The 15,752-nt window shown below is 41.2% G+C and overlaps 1 protein-coding gene across 3 annotated transcripts in view; it reads left to right on the top strand.

Moving 5' to 3' along the window:
* LOC136877168 (GTP-binding protein Di-Ras2) overlaps nucleotides 1-15,752 on the top strand; it is a 274,902-nt gene that overhangs the window by 23,645 nt on the left and 235,505 nt on the right. For 2 of the 3 annotated variants that reach the window (XM_067150991.2, XM_067150985.2), the window contains exon 1: nucleotides 4,778-5,001. The exons of the other annotated variant lie outside the window; for it this stretch is intronic. The gene's annotated coding sequence lies outside the window, so the exon portion shown is untranslated. Of the gene's footprint in view, nucleotides 1-4,777; nucleotides 5,002-15,752 lie in introns of those variants that run through there. 3 annotated transcript variants of the gene reach the window in all.

The following is a 15,752-nucleotide window of genomic DNA, read 5'->3' as shown; positions in this document are numbered from 1 at the left end:
GACTGACAGGAAGAAATACGAGGGCCATATGATTTCAGTGTTTGTGCACACGTACACACATCTTCATTACAAATTGTTCCAACATTCGTCGTTCAGTCTGAAAACCTCTGTGAAATAATTAAGTACCTTCACAATACTTTGTTTGCAACTAGCTCTGTGACCGCTTAAATTTAGATCATCGTCAGCACAGTCTCCCTCTGCTTATCTTATGTTCCATGATCACATTATTTTCTAGATCTTACGAACCAACTAGCGAAGCCGTTTAATCCGGACAGCTTCATCCGTTGTGTTCAGTCTAAGATAGCCTTTGTTTCCTTATTGTCGACTACCTTCCTTTCATTGCTCCCATCTGTTTGTATCAGAAAACTTCATAGTCCTTTCCAGTTTATGAATAAGATATCCTGAGTCCACACAGCTGTTAACTCCGGTACGACAAATTCGGTCTGAGGAGAGTACGTCGATAAAATGGATTCGTCCCAGGGCTAACTTCTCTCTTTTACAGTAGGGGCCTATGCGACAAAACAAAGTAGGCCACATTAAAATTATCATTGCTCATCTGCTGTACTCGTTCACATAGCAACGAAGTTATTTATGATATTTAATAAATTGGCATGTTGTGAATTCAGTGTTGTGCTGGTTTCTGCAATAACGTTTCTCACACCAGAGGACAACGTGCTTATACGAAGAACATTATTTTCGGCCATACACAGTGGGGAGTCAGAACTGGTCGAGTTTGCTTGAGGGCAGAGTTGTAAGTAACAGGGGTGATTTAATAAGGAGGTGCCAAATAAACCAACAATGCTAGCTGTCATTGACACGTTTCGTCATACGGAATCATCATGTCAACGAGAGGAGACAAAAGGACGCCCAAGAACAGTCAGTACAAACGAGGATCATGGATAATTTCTCCAACAGCTATTACAGTCCCCAAAGTGTAGTTCACGACGAACATCGGTGAAACTCGGTTTGAGCGATGTGTCTGTTCGGCAGATGTTAAAAGAGCTGGATGTATTTGCATACCGCATTCAACTTCCTCAGTGTTTAACAGAAACGGTTAACCGAACATCAGTGAAACATGGTTTACGCGATAGGTCTGTTCGGCGGATGTTTAAAGAGCTGGCTGGATTTGCATACCGCATTCAACTTCCTCAGTGTTTCACAGAAAGGGTTCAGCGAACCTGATTACAGTGTTGCAGCCAAGTGTTCTCAATGACATATGAGGATCCGGATTTCTTCATTTCTTTATTTTTAATTTTTATTTTTGCTATTTGTTTAACGTCGCACTAACGCGTCGAAGGTTTTTGGCGACGGAAGGATGAGCAATGGGCTAGATTGAGAAGGTAGCGGCTGTGACCTTAATTAAAGTACATCCCTAGCAATTGCGTGGTGTAGAACTGGGAAACAAAGGAAAGTCATGTTCAGGGCTGCCGGTGATGGGATTCGAGCTCACTATCTCCCGAATGCATGCTCAAAGCTACGCGACCCTAACCGCATGACCAACTCGCTCGGTTCATATGGTTTTCAAATAGTACCGAGGTGGCGCAGCTCTTTTCAGCCACACCCCCATTGGAGGTGAGCTGCATGTACCACACACCAGCTCTCCTGCCATTCTTAAATTTCTGGCAGTACCGGGAATCGAACCAGGGCCCCCGAGGACGACAGCTAATAATTCTGACCGAACGGTTTTCAGATAAAAGCCATATTCACATTGATGAATATATCAGCCGACAAACAACATTTTTTTGTGGTTCAAACAGCTGATGTCACTACACGGTGCGTTGGTTACGATTTGGACCACCGTGTCCGGTCGTGGAATATTGGACTGTTATTTGGTCGGTGATGCTGCACACGATCCAAAAGCAGTGGACCAGAGTCTTATTCGTGAGGTATATGCGCCGTTTTTGTCGCGCCAAAAATGTACGCTTCCGGCGACAATGGATGCAGTAAGATGGAAGTACAGCCCACACCGTAGGGGAGTCACTCACCCTTCTGCAACGACACTTTGGAAGTCACCTAATTTCACGTAGAGGGAGCTATTCCCGTACACTTCTTGTGGCCTGAATCTCACGGCCCCAGCTGTCTACACATACGGCATATAGAGAGAATCAGCTTTCAAGACAAATGATCCACATACAAAATATTCTCGAATTACGTGAGAAGATGTTTGTGTATTTACAGCAACCTTACTTGTTCAACAAGTTCAATAATCTTCAGAAACGCAATATGAACAATGCGTGGCATGTGATGGCACACATATTGAACACACACTGCACCAAACCAAACACCATGGTGCAATAGCCCCGAACAACCTTGGCCTGTCAAATGACCCCTCCTCAACCCGAAGGCCTGCAGATTACGAGGTGACGTGTGATCAGCATGACGAATCCACTCGGCCATTATTCTTGGCTTTCTAGACCGGGGCCGCTATCTCACAGTCAGATAGATAGACAGCTCCTCAAATGTAATCACGTAGGCCGAGTGGACATCGAACAAGTCCTCAGATCCAGATGAAAATCCCTGACCTGGCCGAGAACCGAACCCGGGCCCTCCTACACCGCGGGGCCAGCTACACACTGTACCATCGCAATGAAATATCGATTGAGTGTCGTTTGTTTTGCCACATACAGTAGAATACTGTCGATCGGAACTGCGAGCTCACTGCATTAGCTTTGGTACACCTTGATTCAGTTTCACTTAATGCACTACCATTCCGGGAGAATACACATTTTAAAAATTAAATATGATCTGCTTCTCCCAGTTTTATGTTCTCTGCGTAACATTCAGTGCTCTCAAGTTTCTTCCCGACTATCATCATCACAGTCTTGATGTTAGAGTGCAGGCTTTCAGTACAGTCTACCGTTAAGACCAAGTCATCGACATACCTCAAACTGCTTGCTGTATATCCACAGCTCCCCCGTGGTTCAGTGGTATTTGTCAGCCACCGAGTCCCAAGACATATAGGCTATTCGACAAAAATCACTAAAACCCAGCAGAGTTCTGGTTTCTCTGTCGTCTAGGGAAGTAAAACACAACATCGAAATTGACATTCAGGCAGCCTAGATGGCCTCGAATCAAAATGACTACACACGTTAGCTAAGGCCCAACTAAGGAGCGTGATTGATCTTATTTACCAGATGAATTTGCTTTCGGCTCTCTCCTGTATCTCTTCATCCTCTCGCTGTGGTTTTTCTTTTGATCTTTCGTTCATGAGGTGGTGGTTTCCTTCCTCTTCTTATTCTTTATCCGTTTACCCTCCACGGTCGGTTTTTCCCTCGGACTCAGCGAGGGATCCCACCTCTTCAGCCTCAAGGGCAGTGTCCTGGAGCATGAGACTTTGTGTCGGGGATACAACTGGGAAGGACGACCAGTACCTCGCCCAGGCGGCCTAACCAGCTATGCTGAACAGTGACCTTGTGGGAGATGGGAAGATTGGAGGGGGGATAGACAAGGAAGAAAGAAGGAAGCGTCTGTGGCCTTAGGTACAGTCTCAGCGTTTGCCTGGAGGAGAAGTGGGAAACCACAGAAAACCACTTCAATGATCACTGAGGAAGGAATCATCAACCACTCCCCCTCTACTCAGTTGACCTCCTGAGGCTGAGTGGACCCCGTTACAGCCCTCACACCACTTTTCAAATGTAGTGGCAGACGGGGATCGAACCCAGGCCTTCGGGGGTGGCAGCTAATCACACTATCCACCAAACCACATAGGCGGACAATTACAGTGTTACATTGTTTTAATTTAGCGTTCCGAGATATTGATTTCTTGTTGTACATGTTCCACGTGGTTCTATAGACTTTATTATTATTATTATTATTATTATTATTATTATTATTATTATTATTATTATTATTATTATTATTACTATTATTATTATTATTATTATTATTATTATCCAAATAATCCCTCCCTCCTAATTTGTACCTTTCACAAAATGATCCATGTATAATTTTTTTGCCGGTACCTTCTCCTAACAGAAGTTTGGCAACCATCATGGAGTAAATTTTCCTACTTATCAGATTTAAATTATGTTTTTAAAACGCTATAGCACACTAAATTACCAATGTATAAATATTAAGAAATGTTAAATGTACAAATCAAAATACTAAATTTCTGATTTCAGAACGCTAAAAATCACCACCCCTAACTTGTACTTGGGTTCCGATTCGGCTCAGATCAGGCCAGGCAGGACCGAGCCTAAAAATATCGGCCCATACACCGTGTATACAGTGAACAATAAGGTTGAAAGGTTCCATCCTTTTCTGACCCCTGTAATCTAAATCTAAAGTAAATAATAAATCTTTCGTTAAAATTGAGTTCGCAACGCCATTTATGAGCCACTCTGTACTCGTGAAAGCAGCCTGTGAAATAAAATTCTGCATGTCCTTGACATTAGGGGAATACGAGGGACCAGCTGAGTTAGTAAATTAAATGGCGAGCTGGGCACTAAAGTGTTTTGTTTGCCGTTATGTTGGTTGCCTGTGAGCTCCCGGAGTCACGGCCCAGACTTCCTGATCACCCTCTCCCCTCCTCTCTCAGTCGTGACGTCACAAAATCCCGCGTTACCCTCTCGCCCTTCTTCTGCCCCCACTCCTGCATCCCACTCCCGCGGCTAAGTTCCTCATTGCTATCTCCACCGTTGTTGTTTGGGGGCATAAAAGGCAAGCCTCCTCCTTATTTTTTATTCGCTACCCGAAGATTTGCCCAGTTATTTTTCTTTCTTTTTTTGTAACCTCCAAGTTCCGGACTTAACAGAAACGTTTACTTGTGTTCAAGTGAATAAATCCATCAGTGCTTTCTTTGTCTTGCCATTTCTGCATCGTTAACTATTAGCATATCACCGGCTATCTGTAACATGTAAACACGTTGGAAGAAGACGTTATCGTCGTATCTCTCTTCAAGCATTGCTCATCAAGAGAATCGCGACTCAGTACGTGTGGTCTAAGGTTGAAAGTAGTAGTCGAAAGATGGGCGGGTTGTAAGATCCATTTCTTCAGCATATGGTAAGTAGGAAATTATGAAATGCATTATTATGCACGGTGTATTTCATTCGTATAACATGAAATTTCATCATTTGATCTCTGTCTATGTCTGCAAATGTGTCGCAGGTTTGATCTCTTTACTAATATATCGGGTGATTCAAAAGGTTGTGGAAAAACTGAACTAGCAAAAATAAGGACCAAGTACAAGAACTTTTGAATAGAAATGTGTAGTCTAGGACAAAACCCTGCCTTAGGGCAAGCCTGAGAATGTCAGAAACAACTGTTCAAACAGCTTCTGTAAATGACATTCAGTGTCCAGTGTCTAACCTCACTGAATGTCAGTTCTGCATTGTTTAGAAAGGTACAAATGACGCAAGGTTTCATCATATATTACACGATCCTGTTTGTATTTCGACCTTTCTATGGGCTACTATTGTTTCTGAAGAACCTTTTGAATCAGCTCGTATGTCATAAATGTTGTAAATAAATAATGATGAATTGTCAGGAAAAGGAACTTAATCAAATCATTCGTTCAAGATTGAAGTCAGAGAGAGATCAAATGTTAACATAGACTTGTTTTTATAAGGTGGTTTTATTATTATACGCATAACTAATTTCTTTATGATAATAGCTTATTAAAATGTCAAAGAAGAAGAAGAAATAATCGCAATCGAAGTGTTTTTGAGCTATAAGAGAGATAGCGCATGTCTGCCGACTGTCTACTTAATCTGGTTTCTACTCTACGGGGCATTACTAGCGCTTTCTAGTGACCACATGATGCACTAAACTACGCGGCAAATAGTGACCAATGGAAAGTCATAATCGTGACTACAGTTTGCAGAATACGATTCAAATTCCGAGGTTGAATTGAGATAAAATTCTCACTAGTTATAGTACATATAAAAGTACTAAAATCAAATTTCCATTAATGATTGCCAAACGGATGATGTTTCACTTCAAATCATTGACTAATCTTCGGTGATCTGTTAAATGTGGTTTGGTTCCTTTATTGTCTGTTGTCAATCGTTATTATTTATAGTACTTTTACTAGAAATTCGCCCCTCTCCTCTTCAAAATTGCAACGTTAGACAAACTTTAAAAAATTAATTAAAGATATATTGATTACGAATATCTATAATAATCACCTACATACAAACACTAGAATCCATATTCTAATATTCAATATCTACAGAAATCACCTTCAGATAGGATATTCTTTCTACTCTGTTTTGAATCATAAAATGCAAATACTAACAGAAAAGAACTGCTACAACGGAATTCGTCTGATTTATTAAGGCAGTTTTCAAGGAGGCATAAAGTTAGGAAACGTTTTCATGAATGAAGTAAGAAGAAATCGCCTAATAGGTACCGTTATCTGGTAAGATAATGGTCAGAGGTATTATTTACATAAAAAGATTCTGATGATAAAATTGATCAGAAATAGTTATGGAACGTTTGCATTGATTTGTTTACTCCATTGAATTTATAATCCCTCTCTATTACACGTACTTACGGGATTTTTCTTCTTCTGTATCATTGTAATGGTAGTTGCGACTGGATGCTACGGAATTCTTTTATCAGAGGTAAGGTTTGCAAGGGAAATAAATTTTTCTATGGCCGTGAACTAATATCGTATTCATTTTTTGTTCTAATCTGAAAGGTCATCTCATTAGTATTTATATGAAAATACAATTAACCGGATATCTTTAGATCTTGGTCACGAAATCCAGCGTTAATGATGGTAGGTTGACATCGTGACACTCAGTATTATCACCTTTTACCCATAGATCTAGGATCTGAACAACTGGCGGCAGAGAGAGCGGTACCCCATGTTGATCCCTCTTGTTTATAAACATTGAGTAACATACTTTAACATTTTCTCTGCACAATGTTTTAATTTCCTATTAGTTTCAGTATGAACAGTAATAACCACGATCTATAGATAAGTACATGCCATGGCTAAACTACGAAGTATGAGGTTGTGCGTAGCATGTTTCGCTTCTGTGTTTCTAACTCATACCAATTTATCATGCAATACTTGTCCCTTTGTGTTCCTTCGTTCCTTTTTAGTCTAGTCTAGTGGGTTTTTTTGTTTATTAATGCTATTTATTCGTGGCGTCGACCTAAGAAGATATTTTGCCCCTACTTTGCACCATATGTTATGAACCTGCGTGTATTTGGAAATTGCGGAAGTGTACAGTGTTGAGTGTGAGGAAAGGAACGTTAAGGACGACACAAACACCCAGTTCCCAGGCCAGGGATATTAGTCATTTCTTTCTTAATCTGCTTACCCTCCAGGATTGGCATTTCCCTCGGATTCAGCGAGGGATCGCACCCCTACCGCCTCAAAGGCAGTGTCCTGGAGCGTGAGACATTGGGTCAGAATATACAACTGGGGAGGATGACCAGTACCTCGCCCAGGCGGCTTCACCTGCTATGCTGAATCGGGGCCTTGGTGGGGGATGGGAAGATGGGAAGGGATAGACAAGGAAGAGGGAAAGAAGCGGCCGTGACCTTAAGTTAGGTACCATCCCGGCATTTGCCTGGAGGAGAAGTGGGAAACCACGGAAAACCACTTCGAGGATGGCTGAGGTGGGAATCGAACCCACCTCTACTCATTTGACCTCCCGAGGCTGAGTGGACCCCGTTCCATCCCTCGTACCACTTTTCAAATTTCGTGGCAGAGCCGGGAATCGAACCCGGGCGTCTGGGGGTGGCAGCTAATCACACTAACCACTACACCACAGAGGCGGATATTAGTCATTTACAATTAAAAACCGCCGGCTGACAGGCGGACGCGTTGCCCCCTACACCGGACTGGTCTAGTGGTTAGCGGGCTATAAACTGATGTCTCCCGAAGGTGGTCTGTGGGGTTTTGAAAACCGTAAAATCCATAGCACGTCATGTCATTAGTGACGGCACATGAAGAACCCTGATGAAAAAATGAGTTGATCATTTGGCGAAATACATCTAGAGGACCAATCAAATAATTCAGAGGTACCATGCAGATATTATTTGTAACCGAAAAGCTATATTTGCATCTTCTCAAAATACCCCCTTTTAGCCTCTAAGCTTCTTTCCATTCTCATGAACCATGTTGATGTCACTCGCTTTCATCTACAGCATCTCCGCCCCGTAAGGATTAGTCACCTCAGCATGTGGACACGTGTTTACATCTACAGCATTTATTTCCTCCATATACACCATGTCTGAATCTTCCAGGCTTACGAATCAGATCCGTCGCAGTCTGTTTTTCAGTAAACAAGAACTTCGTTCATCCAATGTAGATGCGACTGGAAGTGATCGCTATTAATAAATATCCGGATAATCAGGAAATGAGTACAAATATAGTATACACGTACCTTTATTTTGACACAAACGAGAAATTAAACAACACTTTCTATGCACTTGAATTCACTACTGTACCCATTTGTTTTTTTTTGGGGGGGGGGGAATAACTTATATTTATTTTTCTCACCAAGAAAATTATCACCGGTCATTGAAAACTGACGTACACCATGATTAGTTTTCCACGTTTCTAATTAACCCTGACCGGCTGCGAATTTACGATCTCCACCTGGGAGCTTACTGTTTAAGTTTAAAACTTTTTCCAGCAAGATCAGCCCGGATGAAGAGCCTCCGTAGGTCAGACGGCAGCGCGTCGGCGTCTCACCACTGGATACCGTGGTTCAAATCCCGGTCACTAAATGGGAGATTTGTGCTGGACAAAGCGGAGGTGAGGCAGCTTTTTCTCCGGGTACTTCCGTTTTCCCTGTTATCTTTCATTCCAGCAACACTCTCCATTATCATTAATTTCATAGCATTTATCAGTCATAATAAATCACTGTGGGAGTGGCGACCCCATAGTAATAATAGCCTATATATGGTTCATTCATTACATACCTGACCCGGTCAAAGACTGGAAAACAGGTTGTAGGTTTTCATTTTCGTCAACCCGGATATCGGATCACCGTGCATTTTTCACCAGATGAAACTAATAATGCGTCATCTGAGAATTTATTTCTTGCTTTCGTTGTCGTACTGTAGTTTTATAAAATGTTTTTAGTCATCATTTGGAAAAAGTCACTAATTTATTTTCGTTCTTATTCCAGTGAAACAGATCTGATGTCACAACGCCACATTCTGCAGCTATATTTTTCCAGTAGTTTTCCATTATCTATTCTGTTTAATGCTTACAACTTTATGTTCATACCTAAATAATCTCCTTCTTCCACTTCGATGCCATTTCACTCACAAAAACTCAAAGTAACAATACAGATTTTGAATTCTGTAACGGACAGACCTAGACTGACTTTTCAAGGCAACGGTACCTTGAAACATGGGTCCAGTGATCTCTATCCACTTTATCCAAGATTTTAAAAACCAGAAATCCAGATTAATAAGGTCCGGATACAAAATGTTCTTGTGTATGGAGACTAAGCAGAAGTCAAAGAGTGCTATGTTCGCAATGTAAGAGGGACGGGTTAGCAGCTATACTGGAATTTCCATTGTCAAGCCCAATGTGAAATGGAGAGTGTGTGCTGGAACTTTGTCACAATGAAGCAGGAGTCTCTGAACCCAATTATTGGCTATTATCCTGGAACTTTTTAAAATTATTAATAACAAATATCTTTCATGATTTTTAATTTCGTGTGACTATTTCTAGTCGAGTGCAGCCCTTGTAAGGCAGAACCTCCGATGAGGGTGGGTGGCATCTGCCATGTGTAGTTGCAGGGATCCTGAGGAAAGCACAAACACCCAGCCCCCGTGGCCTTGGAATTAACCAATGAAGGTTAAAGTCCCCGACCCGACCGGGAATCGAACCCGGGACCCTCTGAACCGAAGGCTAGTACGCTTACCATTCAGCCAACGAGTCGGACATCCTGCATGTTGGAGAAATCTGAGTGAGAATGTACAGTAGTGCGGGGAGAGGCAGCGAAAAGTTAACGCACCATGCAGGGAACGTCGCGGGTACAGATTATCCGCCAGTGAGCTGTAACAGCGCGGGTAAGCATTCACTTTTATTACGGTAGGTTTAAATTATTAGTTTAAAGTTAATCATGAATGAAGTTTAAAACTGATTTACATCTTACTTTTTATCAAAGCAGCTGTTGAGAATGAAATCTGTCCTTACGATACAAAAGTCGCATCGGCGTAAGAAATTCAGAAGCACTCGTTGTGTCTCCACCTCTATTAATTCCGCGTATCAGTCGTCTGATTTCATTCTCTAGGGCCTTAATGCAGATCCCACGTCTTGCTGTTTTATGAATAACCTGGTTATAAATTACCTCTAAGGCTTTGCAGCGCCACAGAAACAACGTAGAAATTTGGAAGCGGTTCCGTCATACGATTTGTTCTCTAAGAGAAATGCCTCAACTAGTTGTCTAATACCGTACGTCCAAAAATAACGTTCAACAACAAGTGTAGGAATACAACATTTATAACGTGCGCTCAACAAGAACAAGACGTGGACCTTAAGGTTGATTCAAGATCAACTCAGCCTACGTGATTACAATTGAGGAGCTATCATCGGTCTAGAAAATCAAGAATAACCGCTGAGAAGATACGTCACACCGGCCGTGCGTCACCTCGTAGCCTGCAGGTCTTCGGGCTGAGCAGTGGCGGAACCTCCCTCACACTTATTGAGAAATGATCATAAGCATAAAACTAGGGCCAGAAACCAGCATACGGACGTGGGCAAGTTTTCGGTCGTAAACAGGACCATGAGGGATTAGAATAAATTACTTGCAGCAGTCTTTGATAGATTCCCTTCCGATATCAAGTCATTTAAGAAGACAACTAGTTCTAGTGTAAAGTGAAAAGTAGAAGTTGTAAATTACGGACACTGAATTTGTGATTTTCTGCTGAGTTTGGATTGTGAAACTAAGTTAGTAGTTTTTTTGTGGTATGCTCTTTCCAGGGAATTGCTTGATGTACTCATGTTGTTGTTGTTGTTGTTGGGTAATTTCCAATGATTTTGACTATATTATCACTTGTAATGTTAAGCTAGTAGTAAGTTCAACCTATAGTATTGTAAGCTGTAGTGTTAAGCACTAGGGAATACTTAAGTTTTGTGCGAATTTGTATATGATGATGCTGGATTTAGAAAGTTAAACTAGTAGTATCATCATCATCATCATCATCTGCTTACCCTCCAGGTCCGGCTTTTCCCTCGGACTCAGCGAGGGATCCCACCTCTACCGCCTCAAGGGCAGTGTCCTGGAGCTTCAGACTCTTGGTCGGGGGATACAACTGGGGAGTATGACTAGTACCTCGCCCAGGCGGCCTCACCTGCTATGGTGAACAGGCGCCTTGTAGGGGGATGGGAAGATTGGAGGGGATAGGCAAGGATGAGGGAAAGAAGCGGCCGTGGCCTTAAGTTAGGTACCATCCCGGCATTCGCTTGGAGGTGAAGTGGGGAAACCACGGAAAACCACTTCGAGGATGGCTGAGGTGGGAATTGAACCCACCTCTACTCAGTTGACCTCCCGAGGCTGAGTGAACCCCGTTCCAGCCCTCGTACCACTTTTCAAATTTCGTGGCAGAGCAGGGAATCGAACCCGGACCTCCGGGGGTGGCAGCTAATCACGCTAACCACTACACCACAGAGGCGGACTAAACTAGTAGTATTTCTTGAAATATTTACTTTCCATGTAATTGCTTTTTCTACTGTTGTTGTTGTTGTTCTTGTTGTAAGATAATTATGCTTTTAACATTACTTTATTAGCATTGTAAGGTTAAGCTAGTAGCAAGCTCAACCTATAATATTGTAAGCCGTAGTGGTTAGCACTGGAAATACTTAAGTTGTGTATGAAATTTTATTTTATACGATGATGCTGGATTTGTAATGTTGGTATTATTTATTGTAATATTTTTTTTCCGTGGAATTGCTTGCTGTACTCCAGTTGTTTTTGTTGTTGTTGGTTAGTTATGTTTTAAGTTTACTTTATCATCACTTGTAGTGTTAAGCTGGGCTCAACCTATAGTATTGTAAGCCATAGTGTATAGTACTGGAAACACTTAAGCTGTATGTGAATTTGTATATGATGATGCTGGATTTAGAAAGTTAAACTAGTAGATTTTCTTGTAAAATTTCCTTTCCATGTAATTGCTTGTTGTACTCTTGTTGTTTGTTTGTTTGTTTGTCGTTGTTGTGTAATTATGTTTACTTTATTATTGCCGGCCCCGTGGTGTAGGGGTAGCGTGCCTGCCTCTCACCCGGAGGCCCCGGGTTCGATTCCCGGCCAGGTCAGGGATTTTTACCTGGACCTGAGGGCTGGTTCGAGGTCCACTCAGCCTACGTGATTAGAATTGAGGAACTAGCTGACGGTGAGATAGCGGCCCCGGTCTAGAAAGCCAAGAATAACGGCCGAGAGGATTCGTCGTGCTGACCACACGACACCTCGTAATCTGCAGGCCTTCGGGCTGAGCAGCGGTCGCTTGGTAGGCCAAGGCCCTTCAAGGGCTGTAGTGCCATGGGGTTTGGTTTGGTTTGGTTTTTTACTTTATTATTACACTACAGTACTTGTTGTATCACCATTGCCACCGGGATATTTCCCATTTGCGATTTGGTAGGCCAAGGTTCATCAGAGCTGAAGTGCAATGGAGTTTGGTTTTTATAGTATACCAGTTACAACGCAATAACATACAAATTCAGAGATAACTTATATATTTCCAATACCTCAAATCGAGCGATAAAATGACTTACAATTAGCTTAATATTGTAGATACAACACCCTCATTAGATATTTACGCACAAAATTTCGCATAGTGGAGCCTTTTCTTTAAGCATCTTACATTCTTCGGAAAAGGCTCTAAGACAGCAGCATTAAAAAGAAATATTTTCCATAGTTATTTGAGGTCTGGCTTTTACTTTACGTGAATTGTCGGTCCTGGTTATATAACTCTTTTCTTTCAGCATTTCCCACCCAAGATTCTCTATCACTCGCTTTTGAAACACTTGTGGGGGAGAAACTGAACTATTTTTTACCACAGTGCAATTCTTATTCCTTGTGTATCAAGTGCTAGGTTGCTACACGACCACTCCTAGCAAGAAACATCACCCTATTCCCTTCGCTTTTGACTTTTACAGAAGGATTCTCATTGGGGAGGAGCCTAACTGAACACTAACGCCTTGTTTGTTATTCATACTTGTAAATCTACGTTTCATAGCCTGTTATTATCCCAAAAACATGGTGAGAGGTGTCATTTTCGAAGCGCTGAAGCACTTCTTGGCTCTATTTAATCTAAATATCCTTCTGGGCTTCCCGAAGTTCGTCAGGCACCTATCGTGATGAAATCTTATTGCCACCAAAGTGTCTGTACCTAGGTAGGCTAGAATACTTTTACAAAACTCCCTCATCCAACTTCGAATGCTGCGTCATTTTTTCTGGTATGTCACTAGAGGACTTTCCCGCGCTGTTTTATCTACACCAACAATGTTTTCGCCACTCACCAATATTGATGGCCTCCCACCCCTCCTTTCACATCAGAAAGATGTTAACTGCTTTTCTTTATCTTCTTGGTATTATTCCCAATTTATTGGGGTCGGAACGTGATTACGATTTGGCACAGTTTTACGGCCGGATGCCCTTCCTGACACGATCCTTATGTGGAGTATCAAAAACAGCTGATACTCACGCTCACCGTACTTGGGGAAACTTTAGCAACGGGTGGCAGTTGCACTCCTGCCTGTTGGTCGTGAGTGAGTCATCCACCCGAAGGGAGCGTGTTACGAACACAATCACTATCACCGGTTTTTACAGAGTTTCTTAGATTTTATACAGGGTCTTTCAACGTCTTTTGTGACAAGGTGAGGAGTTATTTTACTTTGAATATGCGTTATTATGTGTGCTTGTTATTTACACGCGATTCATACGGGTGCTCTACCGACCCCAAGCTCAGCGAGTTGCCATGTGATCGTCTGACCTTCAGCTCGCCCATCTACTTGCTGCGCTGCGCCAGTCGACCGGCCGGCCCCACTTTGAGTGAAAGACCCTGCATTTCATCAGTCTACCAAGCAAAATATATCTACAACTCTTTATTCACATCACAACAACACTTTAAAAATAAAGATAGCAAAGAATACTTATGTTGCAACAACAATGTTTGCAAACCTAAGTCAAAAAATTTACAGTGTGTTTATAATTCTGTATTTCCCACAACATTCACGTAAACTGCAGAATTCTATTCCTCGTTCTTCAAATGGCATTACATAAAGGATATATTGTGTATTATTTATTCACAGCTATGTACACAAACATTTAAAATGCATTTGTGAATATGTAAACCGAAGATAATAGAAAAAACTATTAGCATCGAAAATTGTCACTAAATATATGATTCTAAATGACATGCATTCTGAGGAATTTACTGTATATTATGCTCAATAATGTGCTTTTCAGGGCTAAATGTCACTGTCTGCTTTTTATGCAAATGCAAGAAGAAGTGGAACTACTTTCGTATGTTAATATGACAAGACATCGCAGACATTAGATATAACTAACACGTGTAGGGTTACCAGATGACAACGGCTCGAAAGCAGGACTTTTGAGTTCAAAAAGCAGAACAAAACCTGGACAGCATTAAAATTGCTTAATTGTTTTGTTAAAACCATTTATTTAGCGTACCTTATTCATATTGCTTGGCCACAAGTGAAGTCTCGAAAGCAGAAATGTCACTGACACCTTATTCATGCTGATTGTACTTATCAGAGCTACTTATTTTATTGAGAAACTCCTTATTGTCTTTTAAAACTGGTTACAAGTGAAGTCTTTCATGTTAAATTTCACTGACACCAACCATTTCACAGAATCAACACTTAACCTATTTCTTTCTTTGGTCCACTGTGCATTTATTAAAGAAAAAATTCTTTCTACGTTAGCATTATGTGCAGGAATTACAAAATACACTTCTGCCAATTTCAGTAGCTCGGAAGAACATGTAATATTGACACTGTTTAGAAAAGCAACCCATTTTTTATGGACTGGTTCCTTCAATAAATTTTCATTCTGCCTTTGCACTTCAACATAGTTTTGAAAATGTACAAATTGGTCAAATAATGTAACATCATCAATCTGTACACCTTTAGCATTAAGATATTTAACAGTATCTTCAAGGTCAGTCCAATTGAAATCTGAAGTTAAGGTCATCCATTTAAAAGTACTGACTTCTTCAAGTGGTTGTAACCATTTTCCAAGGTACTCCAGGCATGCATTATATACATCATGGACTTCTTTTATGAAGGAATCACTGTCTTCCTGCAACCCTTCCTCCTTCAAAGTTTTCATCATTTCTCTCACTTTCAAAGGAACAAAATTATTTGAAAAACGAGCATGTAAAATGCCAACAGTTTCTTCAAGTGCCTGTTTCACTTCAATAATGGAATTATTCTCCTTTTCAACATGAAGAATGTGCTCTTGAAAGATTGACATTAAAGACTGGCAAATTATTAAATACATTTCTCTTAAGTTATTGGTGAAAAACTTGTTCAAAATTGTTAGTGGGTTATCCACAGATAGAAAATAAGACCGAAGTGCTGGATACAGTTCAAGCATCCTTTCAACAGCTGGAAAAAGTGACAACCAACGAGTCTTTGTATGCTTCAATAGGGATTTGTAATTCACATCAACAAATTCACAAAAAGTTTTGAGCTCTTCATTCCTTATGGTGAATGTAGAAAAGTAGTTGAACACTTTTAACACAATGCCTTCAAAGTCAATCGACAATAAATCAACTCCATGTTGAACACGTGTTCTGGGCTGCGTACTCCA

Source organism: Anabrus simplex, chromosome 1 (assembly GCF_040414725.1).
Source record: "Anabrus simplex isolate iqAnaSimp1 chromosome 1, ASM4041472v1, whole genome shotgun sequence".
Taxonomy (NCBI): Eukaryota; Metazoa; Arthropoda; class Insecta; order Orthoptera; family Tettigoniidae; genus Anabrus; species Anabrus simplex.
Note: the sequence above shows the minus strand (reverse complement) of the source record. Positions and strands in the feature narration are given on the sequence as shown.